Source organism: Podarcis liolepis (genome assembly GCF_965112155.1).
Source record: "Podarcis liolepis genome assembly, chromosome: 9".
Lineage (NCBI taxonomy): Eukaryota > Metazoa > Chordata > Lepidosauria > Squamata > Lacertidae > Podarcis > Podarcis liolepis.
The window spans coordinates 22,352,176-22,370,225 of NC_139564.1; positions in this window are offsets into that span (position 1 = coordinate 22,352,176).

An 18,050-nucleotide genomic window follows, 5' to 3' on the forward strand; every position below is an offset into this window, starting at 1 on the left:
ACAACTAAGTTAACCTGGTGCAACCAGCATGCCTCATCCATGAGTGCAGGAGGAGAAAAATAGCAGAATATATAAAAGAGAACAATGGCATGTATGTGAACCCTACAATCAGGTATGATTGTAAAACTTCTATGTGTAGAAGAGTATGAAAGCACAAGCAAGACCCCCCCCCCCTTATAAAAGGGAGGTTTTTGTGGACTTCTGCAATGTTGAAAAGGTTCACGGTGTTTTTTCAGAAACCATTCCCATTGTGTTCAATGGGCTTACTCTTTGGTAAGTGATGTTTAGGAATGTGGTTGGCATGTATGTTTGTGTCACCATTGGGCTAGAAGGCTGTGCAGAAGGGTGGCCAGATGTAAAAGAATAATAGAATCATATAACTGTAGATTTGGAAGGGACCACAAGAATCCTCTAGTCCAACTTCCTGCAATGCGGGAATCTTTTTGCCCAATATGGGGCTCGAACCCATGTCATGCTCTACAATTCTCATAAGCTACAATTATCATAATGGTTTAACATTCAACCCCTTTCCCTAGGAAACTCTCGGGGGTTTAGCTTTGTGAGAGGAGTATCATGTTTCTGAACAACTCTCTAGAGGGATGCGGGTGGTGCTGTGGGTTAAACCACAGAGCCTAGGACTTGCTGATCAGAAGGTCGGTGGTTCGAATCCCCGCGACGGGGTGAGCTCTGGTTGCTTGGTCCCAGTTCCTGCCCACCTAGCAGTTTGAAAGCACGTCAAATTGCAAGTAAATAAATAGGTACCACTCTGGCAGGAAGGTAAACGGCTGCTCTGGTTCGCCAGAAGTGGCTTAGTCATGCTGGCCACATGACCCGGAAGCTGTACGCCGGCTCCCTCGGCAAATAAAGCGAGATGAGCGCAGCAACCCCAGAGTCGGCCATGACTGGGCCTAATGGTCTGGGGTCCCTTTACCCTTTACCTTTAACAACTCTCAACGCCCTTAACTAACTACAGTTCCCAGGATTCTTTGGGAGAAGGCAAAGGGGGATGTGTTGGAAAAACGCCCTGGGGGTCCCTGCAATCCCCCTCGAAACTCCGAGCGTCCTCCAGTATGCGCAGCCCTGGAAAAGGCATTTCCCCTCTTCTCCAGTGCTCTCAGCGACAAATACCAGCTAGTATAGGCACACTTAATCTTCTGGCAAAACACAGCAAGAAGAGTGAGACATTGTAGATCTAATCTACTATTTATTTACACACTATGTACAGACAAAGCATAATGACGACCATTCTCTCTAGCTCTGATAGAAGAAAAAGAACAAGTAAAAGTGAAAATACAGTCATACCTTGGGTTACAGACGCTTCAGGTTACACAGTTTCGGGTTGTGCACTGCACCGAACCTGGAAGTACCAGAACAGGTTACTTCTGGGTTTCAGTGCTTGTGCATGTGCAGAAGCGCTGAATTGTGTTTTGTGCATGCGCAGAAATGCCAAATTGTGACCTGCGCATGCGCAGGTGCGGCTCTGCGGGTTGTGGACGCTACGGATTGCGAACGTGCTTCCCACACGGATCATGTTTGCAACCCGAGCGTCCACTGTACATTACAGCAGAAGAAATAAGACTGCCTTCCATTTTCTCACGCTCTTCTCAGACAGGCATGTAATTTACAACACTCTCATCTGCAGCATCGAAGGCATGAAATACTAACAGGATGACACTGCTTTAAATGTATAGTGCAGATGAGGACTTCACATAGATAATACTAAGCTAGATGGTCTAACGGTCTGACTCAGTATAAAGCACTTTCCTATGTTCCTATGATATAAATGTTGGTATGTATAAATTCATATATTTCTCAGCAACCTCTGTCTACCCATGAGGACAACCAAAGGGAATGAAGACTGGGCGATTGCTACAAACAGGGACAGCCAGAGTCACATAGTGAATGTAGCAAGCCATGTGCCCAGCAGATGGCAGCTGTACACTAGAGGTGGCAATCTCTGATTCTGTAGGTCTGCAGAAATAATATTTTCTCTTGGGAGAGTTTCAGACAAGGTGCGAGGGAGGGAAGAAGTATTTTGGGGCTCATCTATAGGTGAACATTATTTCGCAGAGCACTCATTCTCTTATTTGTGAAATCAGCACTCAGTGGAAGAATCTGAAAGGACATTTCCCCCAACAGGACTAACTTTCCTATCTAGTCATATTGAGTCCCAGATTCCAAAGGAGCTATCATTTCCTTTCCCCCACCCAACCCTCCCATATTTCTAGGCAATTTTTAAAAAAGCGGTAGTGGGGTATGTGTGTTATTTTGATGCTTGGCCTCCTCTACAGATGTGCTTTCCAACGCATGGAGGAAAGGGGTGGGGCCTCAAATGTATGGGAGGAGCCAGTGGATATGGCCCCATTCTCTTCCTCCATGCAGTTGTTAATCCAGTGAGGACGAATGCCTGAAACATAAATAAACTTGAAACACTGATGGCATGATAAGGCTCTTTCATGCATATGTCAATAAGTTTCTCTGGTCTGTCAGGGGAAAGCTAAATGATCAATTTCATTGAATCATTTTAATTACCGGCACAAAAACGTTTGCATCTCGATGAGTAAAAATCCAATGTTAATGGTTCCCTGCCTTAAACAGGTTCTGTGCTGCCCCAATGGAATTAAAAATCTGACCCCTCCAAAAAAAATTCACTATAATTTATTTGCAGTATGTTTCCTAAAAATACCTGAGACCTCCACCAATTATTATCTGGGCAGACCACCTGCCATACAAAACTTGGTGATCTTATTTTATGAAGCCACCAAACCTAGATGTGGGAAATTAACATCCCTCTTGAGGTCCTTTTGGTTTTTGCTCTGAATATCAGATCCTTGATGAAGAACATGTATGGCTTGAAAGCCTTCCAAACATTTTTTTAAACAACCAATAAATATAAAGACCTTTCTTTTTGACATTTTCTAGGCCAACCTTGGCAACACATGACTTATTTGCTATCTATCTGAATGGGTTCCTATTGAAAAGCAAAGCTAATTTGAGTCAGAAGCAGATAGGCATGATTTCTGGAGAAATAGTTTATCTGCCAGAGAAAGCAGACCAGACACTTGGAGCACAATTAGGATCTTAAACACTGAATTGCAGCCAATTATAATGATGTATTAATGCATCACTCATTAATTTTGACAGAATTCTGCTATGACATAGGCACAGTCGCCCACTTTGTCCTCCTCCATACGGCTGACTAAGCTAGAGGATCACCCCGCTGTGACCGAAGGCGGAAAGGTTAGAGAAGGCACTCAAAGACTCTTCCCCATGTGGAAATGCAAAGAGGAGGCTACTGTTCTGCAGGGGGCTGATAGGCAGCGCAGCTGTTGCTCAGAAGAGAATAACGCATTTGTAGAGCTCTTAGGGCTCTCTCTCAACTGATGACAAGAAGTGGAAGCCTTGCCATCAACGTAGGGCACCGAAACAAACCATTAGTATGCTGGTCAAGAATAGCCTGATTGCCATGTAAAATTCAGCTTTGGATATAGATTGGCATATGACTTGCATATATCAGCATCAATACTTTACCCGTGAAACAAATTCTGCAAAATACTATCCAGACAAAAATTAAAGCACTTTTAAGTCCAATTAACTTCAGTGGGAGAATTAGACTCACGCTGAACTCTCTCCCACTGAAATCAACGGGACTTCACTTTGGTTGGATTGTATGATTATGGCTGTGGTTTTGATTGCAGAACTCCGCCCCCTCCTACATTTGGGGTATTGTAAATTGTGATGCCTGCAGCAGATGCTCACAGCTAAGCCTTGACTATATTCCATTCCAAATGTTGCCACAACAAACTAATGTGGCAGTGGGGGCAAGAAAGACGTAAATTATTAAATGCATGCTTTTTTTAAAAAAATGTGCACATATATATTTTGATTGCAGAATTTGTGCTTCTTTGATCTTACATAAAATTGTCCTGCCAATATCTGTGTTATTGCATGCAGAATAAGACCTCTATGCCAGTGTTTCCCAACCGGTGTTCCGCGGCACACTAGTGTGCCGTGAGACATTGGCTGGTGTGCCGTGGGAGGGAGGCGGGCGAGTCGGGCGGTGAGAGGCGGCGGCGGCGAGGATCCGCGTCGAGCCGGGGGCGGCTCCGCGGTGGTGGTGCCGAGGTTTCTCTCTCCATTCTCCCCTCACACACACACACACAGGAAATAACACAGGATCAGCTGACAGGACCCAGCCAATGGGGCGGCGGCGGGGCAGCGCGTGCAAAAGGGAGGAGCGCGAGACAGCGGATGAGGAGGAGGCCGGCATGTCCAGGCAGCAGCAGCAACAACAGCAGCAGCAACTCCCGGCGACGGCTCCTCAAGCCCCGGGCAACCCTACTCCCTCACCGGCCTCGGCCGCCCTCCTGCTCCACCCGCCGCCGCCTCCCCCGCCGCCGCCGGCCACCTCGGCCCCGCCGCCGCCCCCTCCTCCGCCCGCTATCACCGCCACCACCACAACAGCCGCCGCCGCCTCAGCTGCCGCCGTCCCTCAGTCCCTCGCTTTGCTGTCTCCTCCCCCCCCACCCCCAAAGCTTGGCGGTTCCCCGGCAAGGGGGAGGAAAAAAAATTGAAAACTTTCACTTTCGTGCGTCCCTCCCGGCGTGACGCTGCGCGCTGACATCACGGGGCTGTAATGGTGGTGTGCCGCGAGATTTTTTTCATCAAACAAGTGTGCCTTTGCCCAAAAAAGGTTGGGAAACACTGCTCTATGCTGTAGATGTGTGGGCTTGGTGCAGCCATTCAAGAACAACCATCATTTCAAAAGTTTGACATTTTTGGTTGATTTTCTTTGACAGAGGGGGGTTGCCATATTGCTCAAGATTTGCTTTACTTTAAAGGAGGAGGAATTAAATCTTCTTGTCCACAATGCTGTTGCTCTGATTGAAACCAGAGCCTCCTGCAGCTGCTTTCAAGTTGAAAAGGGGAAAAACCCCATCAGAGTTGGTTGTATCTCCCATATGTTGGCACTTAGAGCTCTGGTTTACTGGAATTAAGGCATTGCCCATGCTAATAAAGGTAAAGGTAAAGGTACCCCTGCCCGTACGGGCCAGTCGTGTCTGACTCTAGGGTTGTGCGCCCATCTCACTTAAGAGGCCAGGGACCAGCGCTGTCCGGAGACACTTCCGGGTCACGTGGCCAGCGTGACAAAGCTGCTCTGGCGAGCCAGCACCAGCGCAGCACACGGAAACGCCGTTTACCTTCCCGCTATAAAGCGGTACCTATTTATCTACTTGCACTTAGGGGTGCTTTCGAACTGCTAGGTGGGCAGGAGCTGGGACCGAAAGACGGGAGCTCACCCCGCCGCGGGGATTCGAACTGCCGACCATACGATCGGTAAGTCCTAGGCACTGAGGTTTTACCCACAGCGCCACCCGCGTCCCTGCCCATGCTAATAAAATGCATTAATTGAATGATCTCCTACTTCTAGATCAATGGGCTGCTGTTGCAAAGCATACAAAGAGGAAAACAGACCGAAGGGACCCTGTGGCTCATGCACTCAAGTTATTGATGAATCAGGGTTGATGTCTGGTATGCATCTGTTATTATATTTTGCAGCAGGATTGCAAATAGGATTTTCACAAGCTGGATGTGGTCTCTTCATCTTCATTTCCAATGTAACCAAGCCTTAAGGATGGCATTTAGTCACAGTTGTCCCTCACCGCCTTTCCCTCTCACCCTCTGTCATTTCCCCATGATCTGTTTCACACTTCAAGCTCCTTGATGGCAGGAGCATATCGATGTTGCCTATATTGTTTCAGCAGTGTAATTGGCACTTTTCAGGACACTGTAGAGTTTTTTTTTACTCTGTAAAATGTCGTAAGGAGCAGGTATGCAGCTTGGGGGTACTTCTGGGTCCATTGCTGTTGCTTGAAGCTCAGGTGGTGTGGTGGCCCACTCAGCTTGGGCTGGTGGCCCAGCTGAACCCCTATCTGGACCCCTAACGTCTGTTGTCTTTGCTCTGGTAACATCTAGGTTAGATTACTGCAATGTGTTATATGTGGAGCTGCTTCGGCCGACAGTTCAGAAACTTCAGCTGCTGCAAAATTCAGCAGCCAGGTTGCTCACCAGTTTGAGAACATAACACCAATCCTGGCCCAACTGTATTGGCTGCCAATCAGTATCTGGGCCCAGTTCAAAGTGCTGGTTTTGAACTATAAAGCCTTAAACACCTCAGGATTGCAATACCTCAAGGACCACCTCTCCCAGTGCCAGATTTATATATAAACTAAACAAGCTATGGCTTAGAGCCCCACTCTCTTGGGTGCCCCAAAAAATTTTAAAGGAAAAACAACAACTAGGTGTACATTTCCAAAATATAAGATAAAAAACAAATAAAATAAAACCTAGATACAGCAACAGTGGTGTCAGGGAACTGACATCGGAGCGAGAGGCGAAGGGGAGGCTCCCAGATGATGCTGGCAAAGGACCCAGCAGCAGGGGGAGAAGCAGCTCAGTAGAGGGGGAAGCCAATCAGCGCAACACCAGGGATAAAGGGGGGAAGACGGGGGAATTGGAGAGAGGGCTCCAGGACTCTTCACTGGACATCAGTGAGGAGAGCCCAGGTCCTCCGCTACCCACGCCTTCCCTGCGCAGAAGACTCCCGCGCAGTGAGAGGAGGAGGAGACTGGGTGTCAAACAACTTTTATGCTGGAAGAGGTTCAAGAAACGCCCACTGACTGATTCTGCCAGTGACTGAGGCAGCCACGATGAGAAGGGGCTGTGCAGTCAGAAAGCTTTAACAAGGCAAATTAACCGAGAAAGGCACCAGTTTACGCACGAGTAACTCATACCTATTACAAGTGGCAAATGGCTTTAGATACCTATTAGGTTCATAAATTACCGTATATGTCTGTGGCCTTTTAGACGTGGGTTGGATGCTTATTAATGTATTTCTCTTTCCTCTTGGTTTTAATTTACTTATATGGGGTTTATTTTCTGTTTGTCTGTTTGTTTTTAAGTCGCTTTGGGTTGCCCCTGGCAAAACAAAGCAACTAACAAATTTAATAATAATAATAATCAGTGCTTTTTTCTAAAAAATTGTTTAGGGGTACTCTCATTTTGACTCAAGAAAATCACAATATTATAGTTCAAATGGGGAAAAATAAATACAGTAAATGGACAAAAGTACAAAGATTCACAAAATGTTTAATAATAATAATAACTTTTTATTTATATCCCGCCCGCCCCAGCCAAAGCTGGGCTCAGAGCAGCTAACAAAAGTAAAATAATACAACATTCTAAAATCATTTCATTATAAAATCAGTTCAAATCAAATTAATGGCAACCATTGGGCTAGAGTTCTGTGAGGATTGTCAAAGGAGGGGGTCAGGCTGTGCCCTGGCCAAAGGCCTGGTGGAACAGCTCTGTCTTGCAGGCCCTGCGGAAAGATGTCAAGTCCCACAGGGCCCTAGTCTCTTGTGACAGAGCGTTCCACCAGATTGGAGCCACAGCCGAAAAAGCCCTGGCTCTGGTTGAGGCCAGCCTAACCTCCCTGTGGCCCGGGACCTCCAAGATGTTTTTGTTTGAAGACCATAAGGGGTTTAGGGGTATGCACCCCCCTGCGTCCCCCCCCCCAAAAGCACTGAGTGATAACAATGATAATATCAGAAGTGAGGAAGTGGATCCTTGCCTCCCCCCACTGGCAGGCCAACTTTGACAAGTGGGTGAGTCTTCGCATGCCTGGACAACCAGCTGATTGTGGGTGCTTGCCAAGTCCTTTCTCTTTGCAAGTGGCAACAAGCATGGTGGTGCTTCAAGTAGATTATCAGGTGATTTGCAGGCCCCACACCTCAACTGGAGGGCAAGGGTGCGTAGCATGGCCAAAAGGGTCTCATGGGCAAAATGGGGAAGTCTGGTGGGCCACTTCTGCTGTCATATACACTGACAGGGCAATAGAACTGATCTGTCAATGCAATTTCCCCATTTTGTGAATATGGTGAATTTGCTCAACTTGTAAATCTGCGCAGCTGGAACTTCATGGATTTCAGCTGCTGGGAAATCATTTCATTGCTCTTGCTTCTATCATCACTTAGTAGTCCATAACATCCAAGACAGCCATTTTACAGTACAGTTTTTTGAGAAGAATTTCAGTGAGAAACCAGAAAAAAAACTTTTACCTGTTGCAATAAACATTGCCCGAGGTGGATAAATGATACAGAAAATCTGTTCTGTCTCTCACTCTGCAGACACTTGATTCCCTTGTGTAACATAATTGCTGGGAGGGGGGGGGGGAGCTAAGACAATATACTTCATTATCCAATGTTGCATTTCAGTCTCTTGTAAGGTCTATATATGTCAAAGAATCAAGGTTTAGATTGTGACTCATCATGGTAATGTGGCCTTTTCATTTACAGAAGTCAATGCATCCGGATGAGGTTAATCATAGTAGTTTCTTAGGTGTCAATTACGTTCATCAGCTCTTTACAAAAGAGAAAGATATGAGCTGGAATCCTTTATTTTTATGTTCTTGCAATGGTCTGAAATTACGGTATTATATTATGTAGGCTGCAATCTTATGCATTAAATCAGGTTTCCTCAAACTCGGCCCTCCAGATGTTTTTGGCCTACAACTCCCATGATCCCTAGCTAGCAGGACCAGTGGTCAAGGATGATGGGAATTGTAGTCTCTAAACATCTGGAGGGCCGAGTTTGAGGAAGCCTGCATTAATTAAACCCCACTGAACCCATTGTGGCTTTCAGACATGCATAGGATCCCATGTGAGGTCATAGCTCATGTATTAAAATGTGACACATTAAAATTCCTAGATTAACCCCAAAGGAATTAACTGAAATAACCAGAAATGATATAGTCCAAATATGTAAAGGTAAAGGGACCCCTGACCATTAGGTCCAGTCGTGACCGACTCTGGGGTTGCAGTGCTCATCTTGCTTTATTGGCCGAGGGAGCCAGCGTACAGCTTCTGGGTCATGTGGCCAGCATGACTAAGGCGCTGCTGGCGAACCAGAGCAGCACACGGAAACGCTGTTTATCTTCCCGCCGGAGCGGTACCTATTAATCTACTTGCACTTTGACGTGCTTTCGAACTGCTAGGTTGGCAGGAGCTGGGACCGAGCAAAGGGAGCTCACCCCGTTGTGGCGATTCGAACCGCCGACCTTCTGATTGGCAAGTCCTAGGCTCTGTGGTTTAACCCACAGCGTCACCCGTAGTAGTCCAAAAAATACAAAGTACATACAAAAGGTATCTTAGATATGTATAAACTTGCAATAGGAACATTTATAACCTAATTCCTAAAACCTCAGAGTGTATGTTCACTTTAATTAAGGCAGAAGTACACAACATGATACTCTCCAGTTGTCTGACTTCAACACACATCATGCCTGACATCTGACCATACTCAGAAGGCTGATAGCAGTGGAGTCTAACAACAAATGGTGGGCACAACTCTGGCTACTCCTGAATTAAGGCCTAATTCTCATGTTACTCTTGGGGTGTGGGGGCTGCTCACACATAGTACAGCCCCAAGTCACTCCAGTAACATATGAAAACGAGAAGCAAAATTGAAATACTGTAGCCACATGGTTACCAGTGCTGCTTGCCTCTAAGAAAGGACACTGCAACTGAAGAAGGATGTTGGCAAGTTAAAACGTGTGCAGAACATGACCAAGATGATCAAGGGTCTGGAAACCAAGCCTTATGAAGAACGGTTGAGGTAACTGAGTATGTTTAGCCTGGTAACGAGGAGACTGAGAAGAGATGTGATAGCCATCTTCAAATATCTGAAGGGCTGTCACATGGAAGAGGGAACAAGCTTGTTTTCTCCTGCTGTGGAGGGTAGGACTCGAACCCATGGCTTGAAGTTAAAAGAAAGGAGATTCTGACTAAACATCAGCAATAACTTTCTGACAGTAAGAGTGGTTCAACAGCGGAATTGTCTCCCTTGGGAGTTTGTGGACTCTCCCTCTTTGCAGGTTTTTAAGCAAAGGTTGGATGGCCATCTATCTTGGTTGCTTTAGCTGAGATTCCTGCATTGTAGGGGGCTGGACTAGATTAACCTCGGGGGTCCCTTCAAACTCTACAATTCTATAACATGGATAGGACAAATTGCCATATCACCCATATTAGCTATCATCCAGTGAAGTTGAGAGAGACAAAAGGAAGTGCATCTCCACCCAGTTAAAACACAGAATTTTGCTTCCACAAGATATAACTTCCACCTACTTGGATTTAAAAGGGGATTAGACAGATTTGTGGCTCTACCAGTTACTGGAGAACAACAATGGCAGAGAGGTATTTTCAGCCACTCAGAGGTTGGCTTGTAGGAAAGAGGTTTCTGGGCTTGATAGGCTTTTGGTTTGATCCCACAGGGCTCTTCCTATGTTCAGATGAACGTCTTTTTAACAGGAAAAACCTAATGACAGCATTCAAACCGACAATGAGTGAGGTTTCAAAAATTCCAATCCACTTTGTTATACAGCTTTGCCTGAATTACCTCGAATGTGCATAAGAAAGAAATAAAGGTTATAGGATTCTTCTGACTCTTTTCAGGTACATTACTGAGTTCATTTTTCTTCCTTTATATGCTTCACACCTTCAAAAATGGCTGCAGAAGCACAAATAGCTGTTTGAAGTTTACGAAGTGGAGAGTTTGACTTAATGGTTCAGAAGCAATCACAGATATCAAAAGAACCCGTTTAAAGACTGAAATCGTGAAATACATCAGCAGGAAAAGAAACTCCGCAGTTTTGAAACAATAATTCTGATTTTCTTGTTGGCTGTAATAAATAGAACCAGCCACCCCACCCTTAGCACTGTGTTCAGTAAATTACCGGTAAGTTGAGATTGACACAGGGTAGTGGCAAAGATTCTGCATTTAGAAGTTATCAAGGCAAAATGCTACTAAAACGATAATGCTTTCGATTTGGCTTGCTTATCAGGCTTCCTCAAACTCGGCCCTCCAGATATTTTTTGGCCTACAACATGATCCCTAGCTAGCGGGACCAGTGATCAGGGATGATGGGAATTGTAGTCTCAAAACATCTGGAGGACTGAGTTTGAGGAAGCCTGCAGTAGATAGCCTCTACAACCACAGCAGATGCTGTATCAGTCTCTACAGGCACAGCAGATGCTGTAACCTTCTAACAGTTTGACTTCACCTACAAAGTCACACTCCTCCATTGTCTCCTGAAACAGATAGATGCTAGCAAGAATTGTGAAGGGCATCTGATTGGAAAGCTCTTTATTGACCTTTGGAATATCTGACTTCTCTTTCCTTCCATATTTATACACACTTACTTTAAATGCTGGGACGTGGGTGGCACTGTGGGTTAAACCACAGAGCCTAGGACTTGCCGATCAGAAGGTCGGCGGTTTGAATCCCCGTGACTAGGCCCCTGCTCCTGCCAACCTAGCAGTACTTGTCAAAGTGCAAGTAAATAAATAGGTACCGCTCTGGCGGGAACGTAAATGGCATTTCCATGTGCTGCTCTGATTTGCCAGAAGTGGCTTAGTCATGCTGGCCACATGACCTGGAAGCTGTACACCGGCTCCCTTGGCCAATAAAGCAAGTTGAGTGCCGCAACCCCAGAGTCGTCTGTGACTGAACCTAATGGTCAGGGGTCCCTTTAACTTTACCTTTACTTTAAATGCTACTTAGATGCTACCTACTTTTCCCTCAGCCTTTTTCTCAGCGCTATTAGGGCAGGGGAAACAGTGCCCCCCCTGTTGCTGGACATGGGACCCCATCATCCTTAACGATTGGCTATACTTACTTTCTGGAAGGAAAAGAGCCTCCAGCTCTTATATAGATTGGGCCAACAATCTGCACCAGCATTACAACTGCCTGTGCCACATGACATCCCATATAGCTCAGTTGGTTGGAGCATGGTGCCCATAATGCCAAGGTTGCAGGTTCTATCCCTGTATGGGACAGCTGCATATTTCTGCATTGCAGAGGGTTGGACCAAATGATAATCAGGGTTTCTTGCAATACTACAATTCTATGGTTTTATGTTTTATTGTGGAGAGGCCTAATCCAACACCGACTTATCTGCATGTGTACTTTAACTATACCAAATGTATTTGAAGAAATGTATATGGCGTACTCCAAGTGTTGTATTGCTTGTGATTATTATTATACTGTTGAAAAAACCCAATAAATATATTGATGCAAGTCTGAGCTGCTTCAATGCTAATGCTCCATCTCCAGCCATCCCCTCCAGCGGAAGCAGACAGTGGCATCTGACAACTAAAAGAGGGCACAGGTTCAGAAGTACTGTATTTTTCACTCCATAAGACGCACCAGACCATTGTAGCACCCTGCTTGTGGTTAACGCTTAGCTGGAATGAAATATTCAACGCAGCAATAGAGAATTTAAAATAATAATTTATTTGTCAGACAAATAAATGAGAGGCACAGTGGTATATGGTTACCAAGCTCTGGCCTGCCTCCTGCCATTATGGCCAGCACTTATATTCCCTTAATCCAGCCCCCTTTGCTCCTCCTGTGGCTGCCTCTGTCCAATCAGCCTGGTTGGATTTCCTATTGGCTGATTGCTATAACCAATCCTAAAAGATACACCCATATCCTCCTGTCCTTATATGGAACACAAAGAGCTATATATTGTTACATCTATAAATGACAAATAAGTAGTAATATATCTTACATGTGTCTCAACAAGGAATCTTAATTACCAGCTCACCTCTTGCCCTCCTTGCCCTATTGCCTTCTAAAACAAATGGTTAATCTTAAATTTTTATCTTAAACATATGTCAAGGATCTTGAGTTTCACATCAACATTGAAATATCTCCTTCATTTGAAGGTTTCTAAACAAATGTCTGACAGCTATATATCAGGACTGCTTGGATGGCGTCTCCTGTCTGGCAGGGGGGCTAGGCTGGTGGCTGACTTAATTTCAGGATAAATACAACTCTTACAACTATATGAAATAAGAATCTAGCATTTCTTAAATCCTTTGCATAATTACATCTATGCCAATACACTTAATACACAACACAGGTAGCCTCTTAAAAGGAAAAAAGCCTTTGTAAAGTAGAAAAAGGAACTCAGTAAAAAACAGCTTCAAAAGAAGCCTCTTCAGTTTACACCCCCCCCTCAGCCAGCTGCTTTCCCCATTTATTGCCCTTCAACTCTCTCAGTTTAAGAAAGAAACAGCTTTTAAAAAAGACTTCCCAAAAATGCTCTCTTTCTGCCAGCTAGATGCTTCTCCATTGCTCTTGGCCTTTTAACCTTTGGAAAGAAGATCTGGCTCATTTTACTGGGAGGCACATTGGTATTATTTTACTATTTACTCATTCCTAATTATGTTTATCTCTGCCTTTTTTATCTTCTGTAACATGTAGGGTCAGTGTCCTCACTCTCAGCATGTAATTCCAGCTTTTACGACTTTGAGAATTGTTTTCTGCTATAAATCAAGGGGCCCCTTGTCTAGGAGGAAAACATTGCCAGTGTTCTCTAAACAGCTAGCATGAAACATTTGAAAATCTAAGCCCATTTAATTTAGGAACCTGATCAAGATATAAGCCAATATAAGCCTTGATTAAAAATGCAGTCTATATTCAGATGCCACACCATAAGGCGCACCTAGTTTTTGGAGGAGGAAAACAAGAAAAAAAAATCTGAATCTCAGAAGCCAGAACAACAAGAGGGATTGCTGCACAGTGAAAGCAGCGATCCCTCTTGCTGTTCTGGCTTCTGGGATAGTTGCCCAGCCTGCATTTGCTCCATAAGATGCACACACATTTCTCCTTACTTTTTAGGAGGGAAAAAGTGAGTCTTATAGAGCAAAAAATATGGTACGTGGCTGGACAAGGACTCTCCCAAGAAGTTATAATGATGGCTGGCTGTATCATTTATATGAGCCTCAACACACTTTCCATCATGATGGCAAGTCACACAGATTTTAGGCAGTGTGGTCACATCGCCAGAGTTCTTCCATGAATGAAAAATAGCAGTTGATTACAGCAGATAGGTATTAGTTGCTCTGCAAAGTACTCTATCTCATGTAAACATTTGTTAGGCTAACCTCATACAAAAGGGGGCAAGCTCCCTTAAATACATGGGATGGGATTCAAACAGGGCTGCAGCTCTGCCAGAAACAATAGCCGTGCCAATTTGCAACAAGGGTTTCTCTTTATTTCATGGAGCTGTTTGCTTTCTGCTCTCTGCTCCTTCCAAATGGAGAATTGGTCAATACTGATCTCTCGATCTCTCTCCATTATCTTCTTTCCCACCCACCCAGCCCACTGCCAGTCCTTCCAAAGGGAACACTTTTCCAAGGAGGGATGCAGCAAGGTTTCTATATAAGCTGGGCAGCTGTTGGGCCATCTGCTAGTGAGACCAGCTGATTAGCATTCGAGGGGAAGCTCACAGTGCTGGCTATTGATACAAGGGAAGAGAGGAAATTGCAGGCATGGTACATTGTGTCAATATCCCAGTCCTTCCTGGGAGGATGCACTTTAGTTTCAGACGAAGGCCAAACCTGAATGGAGTGGTAGTTAGAATTCCCACCAGGCAGCTAAGTAGGCCCGGTATAGGTTTCCAAGTTCAGGCCTTGGTTGCAAGGTTAAAAATGGGAGTGGGGTGGGCATTCTGAAAAGCAAAAACGAAAAGTTCCTAGCAGACTTTATTTCGGCTGCATTCACATCATGTCTTCAAAATTCTATGGTGCCACTTTAAATAGCCATGGCTTCCCCTCAAGGGTTCTGGGAGCCGTAGTTTGTTAAGGGGGCTGGGAGTACTTAGGAGACCTCTATTCTAAGGTTACCAGATTTTTTCAATGAATCCGGGGACACTTTAATTAATTAAATTAATTAATGCTACACGTTTGGGACGTTGATGCTGCAGCGATGGCGGTGGCAGAGGGGCGGCCGCCGCCTTGACCTCAACTGCCACATCGACCCTTCCTTCGAGGCTTCTATCTCCTTTCTCCATGAGCCTGGGCAGCCCCTGAGTTGTTGGTTCTTTGGTGGTGGTAGTGGGGAAGTGGTGTGCGGTGGTTCAGGCATGGAAAGCAGAGAAGGAGGGCCTAGAGCGGCAGCGGTGAGGCTTGGGCATCGCAATGCCTTTCTTCCCATTGGAGCAGCCCCAATCCCACTCCTACTTGTGTGCAGGCTGGAGGGGGCGGGGATCCCTCAGTTGTGAAGGGAGGCTTCCCGTTGCCTAACTGAGAGATCCCTGTCCCCTCCTGCTTGCATGCAAGCTCTGATAGGCAGTGTGAAGCCTCCCTTCACAGCCGAGAGATCCCCACCCTGCTCCTGCTTGCACACAAGTAGGAGCTGGGAGCTGCTCAGATAGGCAGCATGAAGCCTCCCTTCACAGCTTAGTTGGTGGGGTCAGGGAAGGTGGAGGCAGCCCGGAAGCTGCATCTTAGAACCCCTGCACCACCATCATATGGGGACTTCTGAGCAGCTCCTGAAGCCAGCCAGAGCCAACTGCTCCAGGCTGCATTTCCCGGGGACATTAGATGAAATCCGGGGACATTCCGGGGATGGAATTTGTCCGGGGACTTATTCGCAAATTCGGGGACTGTCCCTGGGAAACGGGGACGTCTGACAACCCTACTCTATTCCCCTCACAGAGATACAATTGACAGAGTTCCCTGGGAAGAAGAATTGACCACTCTGGAAATGGTAGCTCTGTGAAAGGAATAGGGGTTTCACACTTTGGGCTGACTGAAGCCAATCAGAGTGAACAGAGGTGAGTCAGCCAATGAGGATTGACTCCGAGGGTCACTCTGGGGAAGGTGCAAAGGAAGAACTCATAGAAGGAGGAGTTGTTCTGTATGCTCCAAAGCTAACCATTTGGAAACACTGAAAACGCGAGCTGCTCCCGTTTCAAGGGAATTGCATGCAAGTTCTGTTATGTACAATGGGACTTCAAGGAGAGCCCAACTTAAGTCGCCCTGAAAGAAGAAGTTGGAGTCCTCCAAATCTTTTGGCCATGTGCCATATGTGCACAGAAAATAGTAGATCTAGCTGAAAGGCAACACATGCAGATCAGCATCAATCATTGCAGTTCAACCCTAATTATTATTGTTAATTTCTAAGATTATTGTATAATCTTAGATGGTTAAAAGGGGCATAGCTGTGAAGAGAGGTGGTTGCTACTGCCATTTCAATTTTGCCTTTCTGTGATTCTGCAGTTTTTCTGCCACAAGCTCCTTGGCAACCCATGGTTACCTTTTACTTCTCTGTGCAAGTTCTGAGGGCTTATTCAAACAATTCTGCGAAGAGCTTTTCCAAGTTCAGCAAGGATCTGCTTTTGTTGCCATCCATTCCAATGTCTTCACGTAACTGTGGTTTTTTCCCCCATGGCTGTCTAAAGTGTTGCAGAAATCTAAAATGAAATGAAGTGTTTACCACAACACAATGGCCACATACAAGAGGGCTCTGCGGCAACATCTTGCCACAAGGAGGTCTTCCTTTTCAGGATTCCATCCACTCCATTCTGCTACATTCCTTCAGTTTTCTCCCCGTCTCCTCCAGTCCCTGGTCAGTCGGCATTCAGTGTCTGCTGAGCATGTTCAGTCATCATTGGGCTGTTATTGGAGTCCTGTCTCCTTAGGTTTGCCACCCACAATACTTTTCGTACTTAGGGTTTCCTTAAGTCTGCTGATAACCTCCCTTTTGGCAAAACAAGGGCCAACACTTGGAGAACAAAGATCACTTTTGGTATAGACCAATGGTTCCCTATTGGTGGTTTGCAGAAACCAGGGGTCTGTGTAACCCAACTACCATAAAGATATCAAAATTTTCAGAAGTAGGGGGTCTATGGCTTGGCTTTCGAAAAACAGGGGGGTCTGCAGTATTTAGCTAATTGGGAATTGCTGGATAGGCAATTAGTACACTGATGTGGATCCTATTGTTAGAAACTGGTGGTTGAGTTGCTGACCACTATCCATTTCAGAGGGAAGCAGGGATGAGCCCATTGATTTAGATGGGCTTAAATGTATTGGATTGTGAGTTTTGTTAAAATTGACTTCTTGTATCAGATCTAGAGAAAAGAGGTGATTGGATCTTTGGGTTTCTTCCCCGGCAAAGAAAACTGACCTTTTGTATGGTATTGGAAGAGGCATTTCTCTTAGATATTTAGTCAAATAACCAATAGTGTCAGAAAAATGTAGCTCTTGTATAAATCACTGGGTTTTTTTGTATACCTGTCATTGGGATCTAATTTTTTTTTAGCTTGTTATACCTTAATCAGCTATTGGAAAAATGCCCACAAAACACTGTGTTTGGAAGTTTTAAACTCAATTGATGACTACCCCCTTAGAATATGGAACTACACTAATTATAATTTCATGGGCTGTGAATTTGGTGTTAACCTGCTGGGGGACAAAAGTTTGATTTCCTACCAAGTGATGATTAAAGCGCAGAAACGGCAGTGGGAATCCTGGATCTCACATCTAGGTAGTTTTTTCTTTGCAATTCCCCTAGAGGGAGTTCCTTTCCCTAGATCCCCACAGTGGATCCAACCGATCTGGCCAATTTCCCAGCTTTTTAATAGACTGAGAAATTGTGGCTTGACCTAGACGTTGAATATCAAGTGAATCTGGAAAAGCACAACAGAGATAGGTCTAGTAATTAGTCATCTTGGAGTTGCTTTCTGTCTCAGAGGAAAGGCAGGATATGCATTACAGAATAAAAGCAAAATGCTTTTCAGGAGTTCCAGACCTGATGAATGCAAAATAAATAGCGGGTTTCCCTTGTGGTTTACTGATTGATTAAAAAATAGACCCACCCCCCACAATCTACTCCTGAAAATTCTATAAGGACACCCTACACTGTAACATAACCTATGATCTATCATTGCTCTACACACCTCTTTGTAACTGGGAAAGAGGCCTTCATGCATATCCATAGAAACCAGAGTTATCCATACTCTCAGTCAGCGCTTTCCCCCCTGGGGGTACGCATACTCCTAAACATTTTGTGAATCTAAGTTTGGCCTCTTTGAGGGGCAGTATTTCAATACGGGTAGGAAAATGAGAATACGCCTAAACATTTTTTTAAAGAAAAAAAGCAATGCTTTCAGTGCTATTTTTCTAGAAAAAGAAGAATTGGAA